The following is a 19,139-nucleotide window of genomic DNA, read 5'->3' on the forward strand; positions in this document are numbered from 1 at the left end:
TTTAGTTGCCAAAGTTTATAGAATAATCCAGATACCTTCTGACCCCCTATCCATGATTTCTTGAGGTCCAGTTCACTTCCTTAGACTTAGAACTTCTTATGAACTAAATATAATTACAGTCAGGAGAGTTCAGGGCCGAGAGCATCATAAGGGTGAGGGTATGAGGATGGATGGACATTGCCCAATGGTACTCCAACTTCCTTGAGAGAAATAAGGGATTCCAGATGTTGGATTGTGTTTGCAACTCCCTTTTTTTTTAAATTTTTTTTTTGTAAGTGAATGTTTCCAGAAGTAGATCTTGGCAACAATCCCAATATCCAAATGGGAGACAATTTAGAGGATTCCATAGGAATGAGCAGTCACAACTCTGCAGTGGAGGATACTGTTGAAGATCCTGGCATGTGGCATTCACTCAGATTTTCAGCTACTCCACACAGCTACCCAACATCTGCTACATGCCAGACCCTCTGCTACATGCATATATACAGTCATCAATAAAATACACTCTTTGCCCCCACATGCTCATATGGGATAAAAAAAAAAACCCAGCAAAATAACATTCATTGGCATTATGTAAAAAAATCAAAGATGTGTACAGAGTGCTCTATCCATAGAGGGACAATGAATAAGGAAAGTTTACAAAGCAAAAATCAAAATTATGGTGAAAACTGGCTCTGAATGAAAGTTGGATCTATAGCAAAAGTCAGCCCAGAGCAATATCTGAAATAGCTGGTTCTTATTCTCCTCCTCCTCTTTTTCTGGTTAATACCCTTAGAGATTTAATCCTGAGTGATTTCATGAAATATTCTGTCATCTCCACCTTCTAGTTGTGCTCTGACAATAGTAGGGCTGAAGGCAGAAATTGAGACCCTGCAGTGTAGGGATTAAAAACAATGAAATAATGACCTCATTGCAGCCTACTTCAGGTTTTAACTGCAACCATGTCCCACTGTTCAAACCACAGCGAAGGTGAGGGGCTCTGTCTTTGTCTTACCTTCCTCCCCAACATGAAGATATCCACATACTACTTTCAGAAATGCAATTTGCGTGCCAGACATAAGAAGCATCTTTAAAGGATGAGCCAGAAATTTTAATTCAGAGCAAAAAAAGATCATGTACACAGTGGCAAGTGGTGCATTTTGAAATATCTGTCATTATACAAGCAAAACAACTCTCTGGTTTGCACCAGAATTCTCACCTGATTCACCTTAACACACTCTGGCTTCAACTTCTTGTTCGCTACATGCAGATGCTTTCTGCCTTATAAACAACTTACAGAAATTAATATTATTCCTGTCCTTTTTAAATTTTTGCTTGTGATATTTGAATCTCCTTATGCCTTATTTTTTCCATATTTGATATACATTAAATACTTTGTCACTACGAATAATCTAAATCCAAAGAAAATACATCGTTTTTTAAAAAAGATTTATTTTATTTATTTATGCATACAAGAGCTGGGGTGTAGGCCAGAGGTGCAGGGTGAGAGGTTTCACAAGAAGCAGAGTGGGGAGCAGAACAGGCAGACTGACAGAAATACACTCCTGAGGGAAGCAGCAGGCAAGACAGAAGTCTGTGCACCATGTGATTCAGCTCCCTGGCCGGGGATCGAACTCATGCTGCAATGGCTGGAGATACCTTGTTTGTGTCTTTAACCCCTGCACCACCAGAGAGGCCCAAAATACATCATTTTAAACAGATTACTGATGGGAATTATTTCCTGGTTTTGCCTTCCTCATAGGAAAACACACACTATTAATATACAAGCTTTATTTCCTGTATATCATAATTTCATTTATAAATGCAGATAAAATATCAATAAGCCTTCCTGTAGTACATAAAACTATTTGGGCCATGAACCAGTATTAATTGATTTTTTTACAAGCTCAATTCTTAGTGCTATTTTTCATATTCTTTCACCTTCTGTACTCTTATAAGGAATATCATCAGTAATTTAAAATAGAGTTGCACCTTAGATGTCTCCTTGCTTTAACTTAACCAGATGAACAATTCAACTTGTAAAATACATTTACATTACACTAATACATTCCTTTTTTTTGTCAGTTGGTGAAGATATTTTTTTAACATTTCTGTTTATTTCATAATTTCATAAAAATTCTAGAGTAACAGTTAAAACAGACATATAGTCAAACATATAAATTATTTTAAAATAGAACATAAAGAGTTTTCCCAATTCCTAAAATTATATCGAAAGAAATTAAGTAAAAGGCAATTAATAACTTTATAATATCATTAAAACATTTGCTCCCAGAGAACAACAGTTGTGTCTGCACATTGGTTCTGGGAAAATCAAAGCAAAAGGAAAAAAATGAAGTGAGCATCAGCCCATCAGGAAACAAATTAGAAAACAATGGGATGAGACTAATGTAAAATACTGTCCCTGTTAAATCAATTAAATAAGCCAGTAATAACTGTCACTTCAGTCCTTTTGACCACATACACATAAATATATATGGTTTGTATTTAAACCAAACTTCACTAATTATGTACAATTGTACATGCCACAGAATCAAATTAGTGCACAGTTTTAAGTACCCAAGATTTAATTTTTTTAATTTTTATTTTTTTTTTTTTTATAGAGGCATGCTTTATTTATTTGTTTGCTGGTTTGTTTGTTTGTTTTGTTCATACATGCACTGGGTACAGTCAGAAGCACGGGAGGGTGAGAGAATTCACCAGAGCCAGAGCGGGGAGCAGAGCAGGCAGAAGGACCGAAGTACACTGCTGAGGGGAGCAGCGGGCGGCAGGAGAGGTCTGCGCGCCATGCGGGACCCTCCTCTGGTGGCCGGGGAGCAGCCGGGGATCGAACCGGCGCCGCAGAGGCCGCGCGCAGTTTCGCAACCCAGCGCTCAACCGCTGCGCCACCGGGGAGGCCCCCAAGATTTAATCAGAAACATCTGAACTGGTCACCTGATATTCTTGCTTATACTGAGTGACTTTCTTTTCATTCTATGTTGAAAGTGTCATACCTGGAGATAGCACTCATGCCTATGACACACCCACTCACCCTCCCCCACTGCAAAAAAAAAAAAAAAAAAGCCTGAAGGAAGAGCAATACTCCTTGAGCAATGCAATACTCCTAGAGCAATACTCTAGGACGCTGGGACTTAATATCCACAAACCCCAGTCAGTCTCAGCTTCCTGCTACTCCCCCACTTCTACCATATCACCTTCCACTTCATCATCCACTCTCTGGGTTAGAATGGGTAACTCTTGGTTCTTTGAAAATAGCAAGCTTACTTTTATACTTTTTCCTTTACGTATCATTTCTTTGTTGAAAATACAGCCTTTATTTTCCCTTATTCCTTAATGTCCTAGAAAATTCCTTCTTAGGCTCAGTTCTTTTATGGAGGGTGTTTGCTTTGGTCTCCCCATTGATGAGCCCCATCTCAAGCAGAAGACACTCTTTCAGTGATATTTTCCTCTTCCTTGTGTATGAACCCTTCGAGTGGAGACATTTCTCCTGTGTCTTTAGCCCTATTCATCTTTTCCCTCCCTATTACCTTTCAAAGTGATTGAACCATAGTCAAAGATCAATATATGCTTGAATGTGAGTTTTGAATCAACTCACTAAATTAAAGTTGTCTCCTTTGGGATGTTTTTTTCCTACAAAAGTAGGCAGATTTGAAATAGCTTAAATACTATCATAGCATGAACTGACCACAAGAATGAGGAGTGGATAGCCAATGTCTTTAATAGGTAGTCCATAGACTCGATAAGCCCATTCCTTTTTAAAGTAAGCATTCTATAAAGAAAATTCTGGTAGTTGAAATTCTAAAAAAATAACTAATATGTATATACATATAAAGAAACACTAGTCACAGTAATTTATAACTATTCCCAGCAAGATATGGATTCATTTACCTTCACAGTTGAATCTGAGCAGACCTTGTGACATAGGTGGACCATTAAAATGCATCAGAAGTGCTATTATATTTGCTTTGAGCCTGGACCTCAAGAAACCTGAAAGTTTCTACTCCAGCTCTTGGAATTCAGTGAGCATAAGCAAATGAAGTTACGGTTTACTGCTGAAGGTTGAGAGATTACAGAGAAATAGGTCCTAGCTGTACCAAGATAGGCCATCAAAAAAGAAGCCACCATTGTCACTAATTGTTAACAAATGCACAAACAAACCCAACCGGTATAGGCCAAGTCTAGCCAAACCAAAACAAATATCGAACTCGGCCCAACTCTAATTGTTGACCTGTCGCATCAATCCTGTATACATAAATGGTGGTTGTTTTAAGCCACTAGTTCTTGGATATGTTACACAGCAAAAGTTGCCCATGTAAATTCTATACAGGCCGTTTTCCAAATTTAATGCGTATTATACTTAATATATCACAAATACTTTTAATATTTTTCATTCCATCTGAACACTGAATTTGAGTATTTGAGTAATATATTTTAATTGATCTTCATTAAAAAGGCAAATTTCCTCTGAAGCTGGGCCTGCATTTTGTAATTATGGATCAAATGTTATTTCAGCATAAGAATTCTTTTGAGTAGAGTTCTAGAGATACAATGTTCTGTAAACATCTCCATTTTTTGGTCTCTGCAAATCTCCCTTCAGGTCAGTTCTTCCTAACTTTGCTTGAAGCAGAAGCATGTTTACAAAGCTCTTATTCTCTGCCAGAGGATGCTTATAGAGAGCTTTGCTTCAGAAAATAAAGTACACCCAATACTCAATAAGATGTGACCTGTTTCAGACTTTTCTTTTTCCTCTTCTAGCATCAGCTTGCAAATTTCTAACCTGTACCATGTGATCCAGAGTATGTACTTATCCACAAATAGTTGATGCTATGATGCTATCATATGATTTACGGCTTCTAAACTTTGCAGAAATAAAGGATATCAAGTAAAAATCTTTGCTCTTAATGAAGTTCTCCCTACACACACACAACATTGTATAATTCTGACGAAGAACATGACTTAACCGGGTATTCCAATGTCACACTTGATCTGAAAACTTTAATTCTCCCATCACCTGTCTACCTTACTTAACATCACTGTACTCAGCTCACCTTAAACTTTCTGTAACCTAACTGCTTTTATAGTTTCTTTGCTCTTTGTCAAATTTTCTTCATCATGCTATCACATTAATTGCCTGAAAATCCTAGATTTTGGCTTAATGACCTCTATGGCATATTTAATCCCTCTTGGGATTTTACAGTTTTGATATTTTAATCATTCTTGGAGCACATATTGAGCTGCTGAATGGTTTGGGCATGTTTGGCTGCAAGTAACTGGACTCTCGATGCTTTCACAAAAGTCAGCAGTGAGGCTTCTTAATCATCAAATCCACTGGAATTTTTTCAATTCTTTTCACTTCTTTCTTTCATTGCCCTATATATGTAGTCCATTTGGTCTCAGTAATACATTACCCTGTTAAGATTGGAACTTTGAAGTGACTCCTGGTATGTGAACAGTGGGTGGGCATACGTTCCAAGAACAGAGAGCGGGGTAAGGAGTCTCTAACTGTGGTCAGATTATGGTCAATGTGTGGTCCTTTAAACACCCTCCAAAAGTAAGCTGAAAAACTTGGAGTCTTTCTGCCACTTACTGGCTTTGTGAACCTAAAACAGATGTTTAACATGTTAAGCTTGTGTTCTGGGTTATTAGTTGTGCAATAATATGGTGCTTGTTGGGGCTTCACACATCCATTCCTCCCTTTTCATGTTTCCACTGAGGGAAGAAAATCTGATCTATAATTTCATTAGAGGGGAAATTATGGGAGAAACACTCCAAGTACCCTTGGCCTCCTTATATACTCTTCCTCACAGAGGAGAGTCTAATCTGATTGGAAAATTTGGAAATATAAATAAGCTTGCCCAGCTCTGTCCCTTCTCTCTGAAGAGAGTCACCCTTTGTCCTGAAGACATGCATTCTGGGCTGCTATCTGGTCTGTGGTTAACATAATAGAGAAGGCACTGCTACTTTTGGGCGAGTCGTTGGGTCATCTGGTGCATCTATTAACAGAGAAGTTTGTTTGTATTGACATGAAGCAGTAATTATCCCTTTTGACTACAAGTCTAAAGCTACATTATCCAATAATCTTTATCAGTAAATAACAGGGATATTTTGTTTTCCATCTGCTCAAGTCCTATCTACTACATCTCAATTGATCCTGAACTTGGGAAAAGCAATGTGTATTGTTGATTAATCCCCCCGTGTGCTTGCTGTAGTACTGATTGCATGAGAAGATATAAATAAGATACCTAGGGCAGGGTATAACTCATCCTGCGTGCTTAATTAATGTTAGTTATTATAATTGAATATAGTTGAGATACATTTTTAGCAGCAGAAAACACTCCCGATATGGTAATAGAGATCAATGGAAACATTGCATTTATGTTAGCAATAATAATAACAACCTCTTAAGAAGGCCCTGATTTCATTTTGTGATAACAGTCAGCATTTGGATCTAGTCATATCTAGGTACTTGACGTCATATGGACAAAATATTAAAACAGTGGGCTCGAGAATTTATTGTCATGTAGATTAGTTGGCATCACGGAAGAGACATAATCCATGAGCCTCCACCTTTAAGATAGGACAGAATTAATTTCATTTCTTCTTGAAATCAATATTTCTTAATCAAGACCTGCTTTTTAGAGTTGCCTTTGCATTTATTACCTCTTCATCTCACTCTGCAATTTTTATTTCATTTTTTCTGTTGCCCTGAACTTGGACATATTTCGATCATTCAGAACTATGAACATCAAGTGCCTCTGGCAGTTATCACTTCTAAGCAGCCTTTCCCATAATCACCATCAGGAGCAGTAAACTCATAAAAGGTGTCAAAATGATGGATGATTCTCCGCAGTGACCTTTGATGCTCAACATACTGGGCTGTGTGGAGATGGAAAATGAGGAATTACACATAAAGCAATCCCGAGCAAGAGTGATGCAGAATCATTCTGACCAAAAACTGAAAAGCTCTTTTTGTTTAAAAAGTCAACCTAAAAAAATAAGGAAAGCTAGTCAGGATAATAATACAGGTCAATTCTAAGTAAACATTATTCAGGTGGGCTCTTATAGAAAGAGGCGTTATACTCTGAGGACAGGACAACAAACAAGGGAGGGTAAAAAGGATGAAAATGAGAATTGTCATTGACATCTATGTGAAGGGCATGAAGCTTTACATGTATTCATCACAATCACTCTAGAACAAATGTGTTATACCCACTTTTCTTTATAATATGTGGTTGATAATAAAGAGCAGAAAAATCAAACAACTTCTGCAAGGTCACCAGCAAATAGATATCAGAAATAGAATTCAAAGCTAAAGTATATTATTCCCAAGCTTGCTATGAGGGTTGAACTAGTTAACAGTTGCAAGTACCTAAAACAGGATCTGGCACTTAGTTTGGGTTCACTGAATTATATATCATTGTTATACGATTGCCTGCAACAGTTGAGAATGCCTCAAAACTCCAACTATTGATACCTACTACCTTGATGTTTAACAAAGATTTAGGGAGTATCTACTCTGCCAGAAAATTAATGGCTAAAATAAGTTTCCTGTCCTCATGTAACGTATAATACAGTGGGCACTATGAACATAAATTCACATTACAAATTGGGATTCATCTTTGGTTCAGGGCTTACTATGATATGAATATAGTCCAATTAATATTGTATTATACTCTTTTCTGCTCACATAGACCTCTAAGTCTCTGACAAACGCTCCAGGAGACTGTCCCTTTAGGAATTCCCAAAGGCTATTCACTATTATTCAATAATATGAAGTAGCTTGTGGCTGCGACTTTCCTACCAGTTTCTACTACTTCATCACGTCCACTGGACATTATCTCAACCACTGGTGCTCCTGAAAAGCTCTTTTGTTCAGTGATTTGAGAACAGATTTCCCATCTTACAGGGTACAGTCTGCTCAGGGGTTTTCAAAGCTGAAGACTATTTTGTTTTTTACTCTGTGACACTATGTACTCTAATAACTGAACCAGAGACAAATCTCTATTCTGCTCAGGTGTGGTAAATGTGAACTTTTCTTCACTGAGATAAGCCAGGACCCAGAGCCACAGCCTCCCTCTCTGGCCCTTATTTACCCATTTGGCACTGGGATGCCTGATATGATATAGTCCCTAATCCAGACCTGAACTAAGGCTTCACAGTAAATATCCAGTGAATAAATGTTTTGTGTTCAGGGAAAAAGTAGAAAATGAGAAATAGACATGTTCAGAATAGTTACAGCTACAGATCAGATATAGTCTCTTCAAATGCTTCTAAAAGTCCAATTGCTGACTGACAGAAGAGAAAAAGGTTGATTAGCTATAGTTCTTTTGGAGACTCTACAGTAAAAAGATTGGTTTGTAGCATAAAAATGGAAATGTGAAGCTTTTTATGGGTTTATAACCCCTAAAGCTATTGGGATATGTGAGAGGTTGTGACCTGCAATTGTAATTATGGTTGTCATGATCCTGCGGGGAGGAGGCTGGCTGCTGTAAATACTTCATGGGCTGTAATAGTTTGGAAATGACTTTTAGAAGACCTATTCAAAGGGAAGGAAGTAGAATGCTAATTTTTTAGAATGAATATTTTTAAAAAGGATAAAGAATTCAGTATTAACATGACTGAGAACTCTCAAATTATACCATGATTATGTCATGTTAATGTTTCAACACAAATATAGCCTGCTATTTCAGTGAACTCACCTTGGGTATGAACCAGTGAGGGCTGAAACCAGAACTAAATTCTAAGTTATCAGTCAACTTCCCTTTCTGTCCTCCAAAGATGATAGTGTGAAATGTAAAACTCTCCCATTACTCTATCAGCATTCCTCCTCTGGCAGTTAAAATTTTCTGTTTTGTATTATATTTGCTTCCTTTTTTTCTAATTAACTGTAGGCAACAGAGTATAGTAAAAAGGGGAAAAGAGCTTTAGGAGTTAGCTGCTGACTCCATACAAGTTTACAAACTTGCATGAATCAGTTATTTGGTTTGCTTATTTCTTATTTGCTTTTCTTTGTCAAATAAGAAAAAGTGTAGTGTGAACAAATGAGCAGTATGTGTGAAAACACAAAACATTATAACCTGGTTTACAACAGGTAGGTATTTTATTTTATTTAATTTTTTATTTATTTATTTATTTATGCATACAAGAACTGGGATGTAGGCCAGAGGTGTTGGGGGTAAGAGGCTTCACCAGAGACAGAGTGGGGAGCAGAACAGGCAGATCTACTGAAATACATTGCTTAGGAGAGCAACGAGGGAGACAGGAGAGATCTGCTGTGCCATGTGGCTTAGCGCCCATATTGGGGATCGAACTCATGCCACAATGGCTGGTGATGGCTTGATAACGCTGAAACTTTAACCCCTGTACCACTAAGGAGGCCCCAACAGATATATATTCTAAATACATATCCCCTTTCATCTTTACCCTCTAAGAAAAACATCTATATCTGATCATCTGTATATCTATTAGTGACCTGCAGCCCTGTACCTTGAAGTATCTGGCACCCAATATTTCATAGATTGAAAAATAATGAAAAAATAAACTATTTTCTGAGATCCATGAGGTTAAAGGGCATTGTCGTCATCCAAATTCTCTGAGGTTAAAGTTGCAGTTTGGAATTCAGGTCATTTGATATGAAAGCATGAGTTAAGAACTGTAGAGAACTTAGTACATAACTGTTAAAAAGATGAAATTAAATGTTTCTCCAAATTTTCCTAGTATTTTGTAGTGATCCTTTGCCATTCATTTAATAGAAAGAAAATTCAGTGAAAGGTGACTTTTTTTCCCCAAAAACTCTCTGAACTAATTATGGTAATTGATCCCATAGCAAAATAAATTTAGTATTTGAATAATTTAATTGGCCCAAGCTATCCATGTACACAGCTCAAAGCAGCATAGTTTTCTGGAAATACAGTATCTATATACACATGGGATGCTGGTCAATTATATAGGTGAAACAATCATTCAAGTCAACTTGCAATACACACAGTTCAAATATTACATTATCTAGAGACTTACTACATGTTATGAATAATTCAGTGGAAGCTGTATGCATAGTTTAACATTTTCTGTAAGCCTCTTTACTGGCATTTTAAATGAATTTTAGTTATTCACAAATTTAGTACTATAAGGCATCTCATAAAACTTAAACTATTAAAAGTGTGAATACATGTGCTTGCAGTTTGTTTATGTACTAGAAAGACCATTGCATTCTAATACTACTTATTTCTACTTATAGCAATGTATAGTAACAGTGAAGATGTTACTCTTCCTTTTGAGATAACTTTTCTTTTTTTTTTGGTCTATTTACAGGAGGTATACTGTGAAAGATAGCAGGTCAGATATTAAAATTTATCCCCCAGGTGCATTTAATGATATAACCACAACCAAGGCTATTTGATACTCCAGTTTTATTCAGGACAATGATGCAAAGCCCTATTATAAATAATATGTTAAATGTCAGGGATATGAAGATGGATTTAATATAAACTCATTTCATGCATCTTACAGAAGGGCTAATATATAAAATATATACTTAACAAATCTGACTATTGATTCTACATGAATAAAATCACTGAAAAATTATAGTGTAATTTAAAACATACAGTTTAAAGCTATAACATTTTTAAAGGGTAGTTATTCCTTTATGAAACAGAATCTTTCGTAGATAGTCAGTCAAAATAATTTATCAGACATCTGAATTAGTTGAGACAGGAAGAGAGGGAATTTGAAGTTTGTTCCTTCACAGCATCCCCTTGTAGGGAGATCTTGAATCAAATTTCCTGTTCTGTACCCTCCAATTTCCTCTTCTGTACCCTCAGGCAACAATGGCCTGTGGAAGGGGCCTGTACTGGTAATAGTCCCAGATGTCCATGCTGAATGTCTTACAAAAAAGAAAGTTTAAGTTGAAATCCCTCTCCTGACCCTATACCCATTCCCTTATGAGAGTTCTTAAAACATTTGGTTCTTTTAGCCATGCACCTTGCAGAAGTCTTCTTGGGTTTTGAAAGCTGAGCACAGAGTAGCACAGTGAAAGACACATTGTTCTCTCTTTCTCCCCTTGCACAGGTCCATTCCATTCCAAGCAGTCAGGTGTTGCTTGAAGACATTTCCATCAGTGATAGATTAGTAGACTCGGTGTGTTTCCAGCTGGTTGTACCACATATCTGGGTGTGTAGTAGGCTATACCCATCTAGGTTTGTTCAATTACACAATATGATGTTTGCACAATGACTATATCCCCTATGGTCGCATTTCTCAGAGCAACCCTGATTTTTTTAAGATTTATTTTTTTAGGATTTATTTATTTTTATACAAGAGCTGGGGTACAGGCCAGAGGCACAGAGGGTGAGAGGATTCACCAGAGACAGAGTGGGGAGCAGAACAGGCAGACTGACTGAAATACAGTACTGAGGGGAGCAGCGGGCGCAACAGGAGAGGTCTGCCGCACCATGTGGGACACTCGCCAGCTGGCTGGGATTGAACCAGCACTGCAGAGGCTGCAGACAGCTTCACAGCACTGCGCTCCACCACCTGCGCCACCAGGGGAGGCCCCAACCCATTATAATGTTGAGTGATGAGTGACAGTCCTCACGCGACCTAATTTTTAGCTGACCCTGTGGAAGAAGCCCTCTCTGGGAGCACAAATCATGGGTAGTCACAAAATAACCCTCCTCCCTCCCTAAGTGTCATAGCATCAGGAATTGGCCCTGAGAATAAGAATCATTCAAAGAGGGAAAACTGGCTCCAAACACACAGGTCATCCAAAATATCAGAAAAATGTCTCCCTATGTTGACTGAAGAAGGAACACAATAAAAATAGAAAGACCTTTGAAAGTTATTTGATTGGACTTCCTTTATGTAGGAATTTCAAGGATAAAAAAAGAAACCCTCTAAGACAGAGAATGAAGCCAAAGAGAAGTTTCATGTCATAATCATAATGGAAGCTGTTGTCTTATGTATTGGAGGGGAAGCCAATGTCTTAAGATGTGGAAGTTCCTTTTTTAAACACAGATTTCTATGGGTTTTGGTAGAAAGCAGCTTCAGCAAAGACCACATCTCCATAAAAAAAAAGAGCTTGTTTAAAGCTCAATACTGTGTTTGGAGTCGTTACGATTATATTAGTGAAAAATAATTACAGAGAGTCTTATTGTATATGAAAATGAGGCAGTTTTGTCAGTAATCTGTTTTAAGTATGGAAAACAGGCAGCTTTTAGCAATAATTACTGTATTCGGGAAGGTACTCTGCATAAATCAAGAGGCACATATTCCTGAAATCGTCAGCAGATGCACATACCCATATGTGGCTACATATGAAAATCACTGACATTTGTTGGCCATTTATTATGTGCCAGCCACTGTACTGAGATTTTATGAATCAAACCATTTCTATCTCAGTAGTCCTTTGACATAAGTTGTTAATATCTTCATCTAGTAAATAGTAGGTGTATGAGTTTTATGTTGATCGACCTGTTTTAGAGTATATGGTATAAATACAATCTCATTATCTAGAAAGATGTGTACACATACGCACACACATTGTTGCAGATTGAATTCTCCAGTAGCAGGTAGTGATGTAAGGTTGGGTTCTAGATGTTTCTCAGGAATCAATATCTATGTTGGGAAAGAAGAGGAAGTAGGATTGAATGGAGGAAAAAAAAATTGCAGTTCCCGCCCAACCAAACCTCCAGCTTAGCAAGGAGCTGTGTAGCATCATTATGTCCTACAACTAGCCAAGACGACTAGGACTTATTTCCCCCTTCTTGCTCAGTCACTGGATCTGGTCTGCTTCTGGAAAGGCATGGCCATGGGAAGGGAAATCTCTACAGCTGAGGGAAGCCCCAAAGTGACTGACAGCTGGAGACTGCTAATTGCACAACCCATGGCAAGGCAGCAGATTCTTCTTTGTAGAGGGATCTTGGAGGCACATTTGCAGGTCTATACTCCTTGCCCACCATACACGTAAAGTGATTGTGGCAACCAACTGTGATTCATTTTGCTTGTAAACACACAAAACACTTGGTAATATTATGTGATTTTTTTTTTTCTAGTCTGCCTAGCATTCTGTCTTTTAGAAAGCCATCTTTCCCCAAATTCATGAAGTTTTAAAGGAACTGACAAATAGATGAAATGGAAAGTTGGGTTACTTAATATTGACATTGATGGTTGCTACAGTGCACAAACTCATACAGAGTTCAATGCAGATGACTTAGTTTGTGGGTGCCTTCTGGATTGTTACTCAAATTTTTTCTGATTTCTCAAATTGCCCTCCTTTGGTTAGTGGGTAAGGAAAGAAGGAATTCAGGGCTGTTTGGTAGGTTTTTGTAGATAAAATTGGAAAGAGAGGGACTTTACTCCTGTTCAGAATTCCATTGGCCAAATTCAATCATTTATCTACAGTTGACTGGAAAGGAAACTTGAAAGTTTAATTTAGCTATGTACCTAAAAAAAGGAAAAAGTATTGGTAAAAATAATTTCTGTCAAACCCAGGATGATTCAGACCTGACAATTGTGTGTGTCCCCTCTCTTAAATTAACGCTCTTGGTCCAAAGAGTGATGATATAGCCCAATCGTGTAGCGTCTGATTGGTGATCTATTGATGTGTGGAGAAAGAACATAATTTCTCCTCAATTTCTAAGTTGCATATATATGAAATTACAACATCCCGGATACATGGAGGTAATCTATTTGTAGTAGGAGATCAAGAAAACAACAGAGAAGAAAAATTCAAATAGAAAGATACAAAGAGACAAATTGGTGAATTGAAAAATTCCCCATGATATTTATTGAGCCCTAAATACAAACATTTTGAAGATACCCTTGGAGACCCAGCTACATAAGTCAATATATCCCTTTATATCCTGAGCTAGTCTAAGTTACCATCGTTGATAAATATATAGAAATGTTGTACATGTACCACTAGTTAATAGTAAAATACTGGCATTATAAGGGTAACCTTTATACTCTTGCAAAGTTCTAGAACAGAGAAAATGTTCTGCCAAAATTTTTCCTTTTAAAAGTAGTATATGAAGACTTTGTATATTGCTCAGGTTAGTTGTCCAAGACTTCTCTAGTTCAGATATGCTAGTGTTTTGTCAAATAGCTACTGTTCTTTCCTTTCTTTAAGTTGGTAAAAGCAAAGCAGTGAAAACATGGCAAAATATAAACTTGAGACCTAGGAAAAGTATTGAAAAGTTTGGAAAACTGAATAAACCATGACTTTCTCAAGTATCCAGCACACCAGAAATGTAAAATATTATCTAACCTATCTTAAATGTCATTCATTGGGATACTGACTAGGTTAGAAATCAGAGCCCATTTGTTACTCCCTTCCTGTCTATTTAATCTTCCTAAAAACAAATGCTAACATGTAAGGATTTAAATTGAAAACTAGGGAGAAGGTTGGGAAGAGCACCAAGATTTTTTCCTAAGGTAAATAACTTTAATTGTGGCATTTAGATTAAAAAACACCAACAAAGTTTTTTTATAGTTTGTTACTAACACAAAGGGTGTTCATTAAGCAGTTTGACAGATGGTTACTAGAGTTTTGAGTGGCTGCTGTTATAAAAGAAACACCCAAGGAAATTTCCAAACTGTATAGCCAGGACACAAGGAAGTAATAGTCACCCATGGTTGATTTTCATCAACCATGATGATAGCCAATAAGAAACAGAGAAGTTGATTCTAGCATGTGGGATCTTTGACTACCAAAATTGGCTTAATGAGGAACTTTCTCTAATGACAAGCCAGACTGAATAAGCTAACAATCCTCTGTGATGGAATTCTTGCACCTTTATGTGGGAGGTTGCATAGTATGTATCCTGACTCATTGCTCAATGGGTATGTTAAATTGAGTTAAATTCATGATTTAACCATTAGTTGAAGAATATCATGATTCATATTTTCATGATACCAAGAGATGTTTACCCTAGATCCAAAGATTTTGAACATGAAAGTAGAAGCAGCATGAAGACTTTGAATTATTCTCTTCAGGGAAAGATGAGTACATTTTAGGATAATTTTATTATACTAAGTGAGGGCTTTTTGCAAGTAAATGTAAAAGAAGAGGGTATCTGTGTGTTTATACTAAAGTATGGAATATAGTGGGAATGCACCATTTATTTCCTATGCAGTGTTTCTTTGCAGTGTTTCTTTGGGATCCCACTTTATCCTTTCTTTACAATTTTCTTAGGTCAGTCAGTTGTGGTGGTCAGTCCCTCAGGGCCCATGATTCAAACACAGGTCCAAACTTTCCCAATGTTAATATACCATTTTTTTATGGCAGACAATGTTTTTATAAAACAAAGAAAATGTAATGAGACCAGTGAAAAGCAGTAAGCATAATCAAGGGTAGAAAGTGAGATGATACACAATCCATTCATTTTAAATATGTTGCTGCTGCTACACATTATGATTTTTTAATCAATATTTCACTAGGCCTCCCTGTTTTATTACCAGTCAATTATCCTTTTCTGTCAACAATTTGAAATTGGAAATTTTTCACTTACAATTGAAAGAGCTCTCATCAGTACAAAGCTACATATGCATTCACATTTACATATATTTAGATAGGCATATTCTAATATAGCACAGTGGCATATACTTTTAATCCCAGTTCTGTTCTAACCTGTTTACAACATGCAAGCTGGTTTATACAGGTTAACTGGTATTACTAACATTATTTTACTCACATATATCCTCATACATATCCTATCTGAGTGAGTACAATATATTTCAATTTCAAAAAGTACTAAAAGTATTCCTTTTTTCAAAATAGGTAAACATTAAAGTCTTTGAACTTTGGTATTTGGGGATTCTTAAGTTTTAAGCCTCTCTGTGGCCCTACCACTCAAAAAGCTAGGACATTATGATAAATGAACTAAATGGCTGCCATTTTTCCTGGGGTAAAATAAGGAGATGATAACAATGTAGCTCATAAGAACAAATATCCCATTCCCACTAACAGCTCCTGGGATGCTTTTATAACTGGACAGAGTAAAATTTTGTTTTATTTTAAATCATATTTAATAATAGTTGTACCCTGGGCTTAGATCCAAAAGGTGAGAGATCTAGACAGCTCTGTCAAGCTTTAGGCATGTTACAGACCCGCTCTTAAATGTTGCTTAATCATTTATAAAGTAGGAATAATATTATCTGCCTTGCAGATTTCTTAAATGATCCAAATAAAAACCAAATAGGAACAATTTATAAAATGTTAAATACATGCAAACATTAAGGAATATTAAAAATATCATGCAGTTTTAAGAAAAAAAATGCACTTTCAGCCTTTCGTGGATCTTGGTCACTTTTGAAATATCACATTGACCTGTTTTTCTTGTCTGGCACCTGCTCCTTCCTTTTCCTTCTTTACTGTCACTGAGATACATTCTTCCCACCCCCACTTTTGAAGAATTGCACAATCTGAGTGGGAGGCTGAAGGGTTAAATAAGGCAGGAGATAAAAACTATGTAAACCTCCTTTATCCTTGAGCCTTTTATTATTCGAGATAAAGACAACAACCACCACCACCACAAAACCTGTATTCTCCAATTTGGAGTCAAAGGTAATTAAATTGCTCACTTTTGACCAATGTGAAATAAGAGGAAGTTTGTTTGGAACTTCTGGAATTTATTCTCTTCATGATATAATAAAAGGACAGGACAGAAGCACATGAGTAAGACCCTCATCTGTCTTATTTCTTCCTACTTGGAATATTATCCACTGAAGGTGTTTGGTTTGACACAGTCTTTTCTGTTATTGTGAGAGAGGACAGAGAATTACAGAAAGCTTAGTGCCCTGTCAGTGTTGAATGGTTGATCCAGGTTCTGGAAACTATCTACTTTCTGACTTCTTCTTTGTGAGATAATTCTTATGTGATAAAAATAGATGTTTATTGCTGATGCCACTGTCCAGAGTTATTATGTTTCTTACAACCAAACACATCCCAACTGATAGGTGGCTCACCAGAAGTTCTACAACATGAGAAAATCCGATAACACTAGATTCTATTAGGTGAAGGAGATTAAGTGTTACTAGAATGATTTCAAATGCCAAGACTAGTCAAGAGTGAGTAATAAAGAGAAAGCGCTAGAGTTAATAGCTAAGACAAGATGAAAACTTGATTGAACATGGATTAGAACAAGTGACTAGCCACCAGGAATATTACTAACTATTCATTTTTTGTACTTACAAGTTAGTGGTTAAGAAGGTGGCTTAAAATAGCAAATTAGATATAGATTGTTCCCACAAAATCAGTCAATTCTTTGAAAACAAAAATAGGTTAATATAGGTCTAAATTTGGATTTTTAAAAAATCCTGGTATTAATTGTATAGTATTGAAAAAAGGTATGGCTGGCTGCCATTCAGTTTCCCACAAGGAGTTTGAATTTGACTTTTTTGAACTATGAACTTTTAGAGAATGGATATTAACTGGAAACTCAAAGTTTGCAGAGTTGAGAAAATATAACTATAAAAAAGAAAGAAGAGCTAATATTCTAAAGACAGAATTTCTTCAAGTTTGGTGGAATCATCTGGAAGACTGATAAAGCACAGATTTCTCGACTTTATATCAGTGGTTTCTCTTTTGGGCATGGATAGGGATTAAAAATTCCTCAGGTGATACTGCTACTACTTATGGTAGTTTGAGTACCACATTGGGAGAATCATTGCTCTAAAAGGCAGCTCAAGGCAATGAAAACAGTAACAAGTGAGTAGCACAGTTACATGTGGCATAATGTTGGGTTCAACTTGGTCTGGTGATTTCATTGATCCTAGTAACAATGAAACAGCATCTAAGAGCCAAAATTTTGCCTGGGGCATGAGATAGCTCAAATTTATTGGCAGCCAATCTCTAACTCAAAGCTAGTGCAGGTAAGTGATCTGATACCGGCCCAATAAAATCTGTTCCTTTAAAAAAAAAATTATATGCTCTTGAAGCAAAAAACTTGTTTCCCACTAAGACGTGGGATATAGAGGTAAATGTGAGAGGCAATCCCTTTTTGTTATAACCCATCAAGAGATCTTCGTACTGCAATACACTCAAGCTTCAATTTTCATGTTTTTTTTCAGTGAACTCTAGTTCCTCCACAGGTTGCATGTAGCTAAAGGCATGTCCTGGAATGGTTTCAGAGTCTTTATCATCTTGCCAACTGGAAGATTAAACACCTTCTCTTTTTCTGATTTAGTGTCGTAATTCACTAGTGTTACCATCTCTATCCTCTGTGAGAACATTCCTACTGTTTTTTACTGTTACCACATAACAGTAAACCTTCTAATATTTCTATACACTCTAAATATTAGTGAGAACAGATTGATGGGATCTGCATTTTCTCTCTCTGGTGTACTCAGGTAATTGATCCAATTCCTCCACACTGACCTCCTCTGCTTCACAATGACTGACCCTTGATCTGGCACAGGGTTCATCTAAACTAAACAAAGGAAAGGAAACTAACTCTCTGGTTGTGTTCTCTCTGTCACTGACCAATTTACCTATTGCCTGTGCATGCCCTTTTCCCCTTCTCTTCACCGTCACCTGAAATTCAATAAAACTGTAAGAAAATGTTATGCTCTTTTTTTTAATATTTTATCTTTATTTACTTATACAAGCACTGTGTACAATTAAAAGTGTGGGAGGGCAAGAGAATTCACGAGAGCCAGAGCGGGGAGCAGAGCAGGCAGAAGGACCGAAGTACACTGCTGAGGGGAGGGGAGCAGCGGGCGGCAGGAGAGGTCTGCACGCCATGTGGGACCCTCCTCCGGTGGCCCAGGGAGCAGCTGGGGATAGAACCGGTGTTGCAGAGGCTGCAGGCAGCTTCGCAACCCAGTACTCAACCGCTGCACCACCGGGGAGGCCCATTATGCTTTTTTTTTTTTAATTGCATGGGAACTAGAAATTTTTTTTTTAATTTATTATACAAGCAATGGGTATAGTCAGAAGCACGGGAGGGTGAGAGAATTCACCAGAATCAGAGCAGAGAGCAGAGCAGGCAGACTGATGAAGTACACTGCTGAGCGGAGCAGTGGGTGGCAGGAGAGGTCTGTGCACCATGTGGGACCCTCACCAGGTGGCTGGGGATCAAACCGGCGCTGCAGAGGCTGCGGGCAGCTTTGCAACCCAACGCTCAAACACTGCACCACCGGGGAGG

The sequence above is a fragment of the Talpa europaea genome, assembly GCF_964194135.1.
Source record: "Talpa europaea genome assembly, chromosome: 7".
Lineage (NCBI taxonomy): Eukaryota > Metazoa > Chordata > Mammalia > Eulipotyphla > Talpidae > Talpa > Talpa europaea.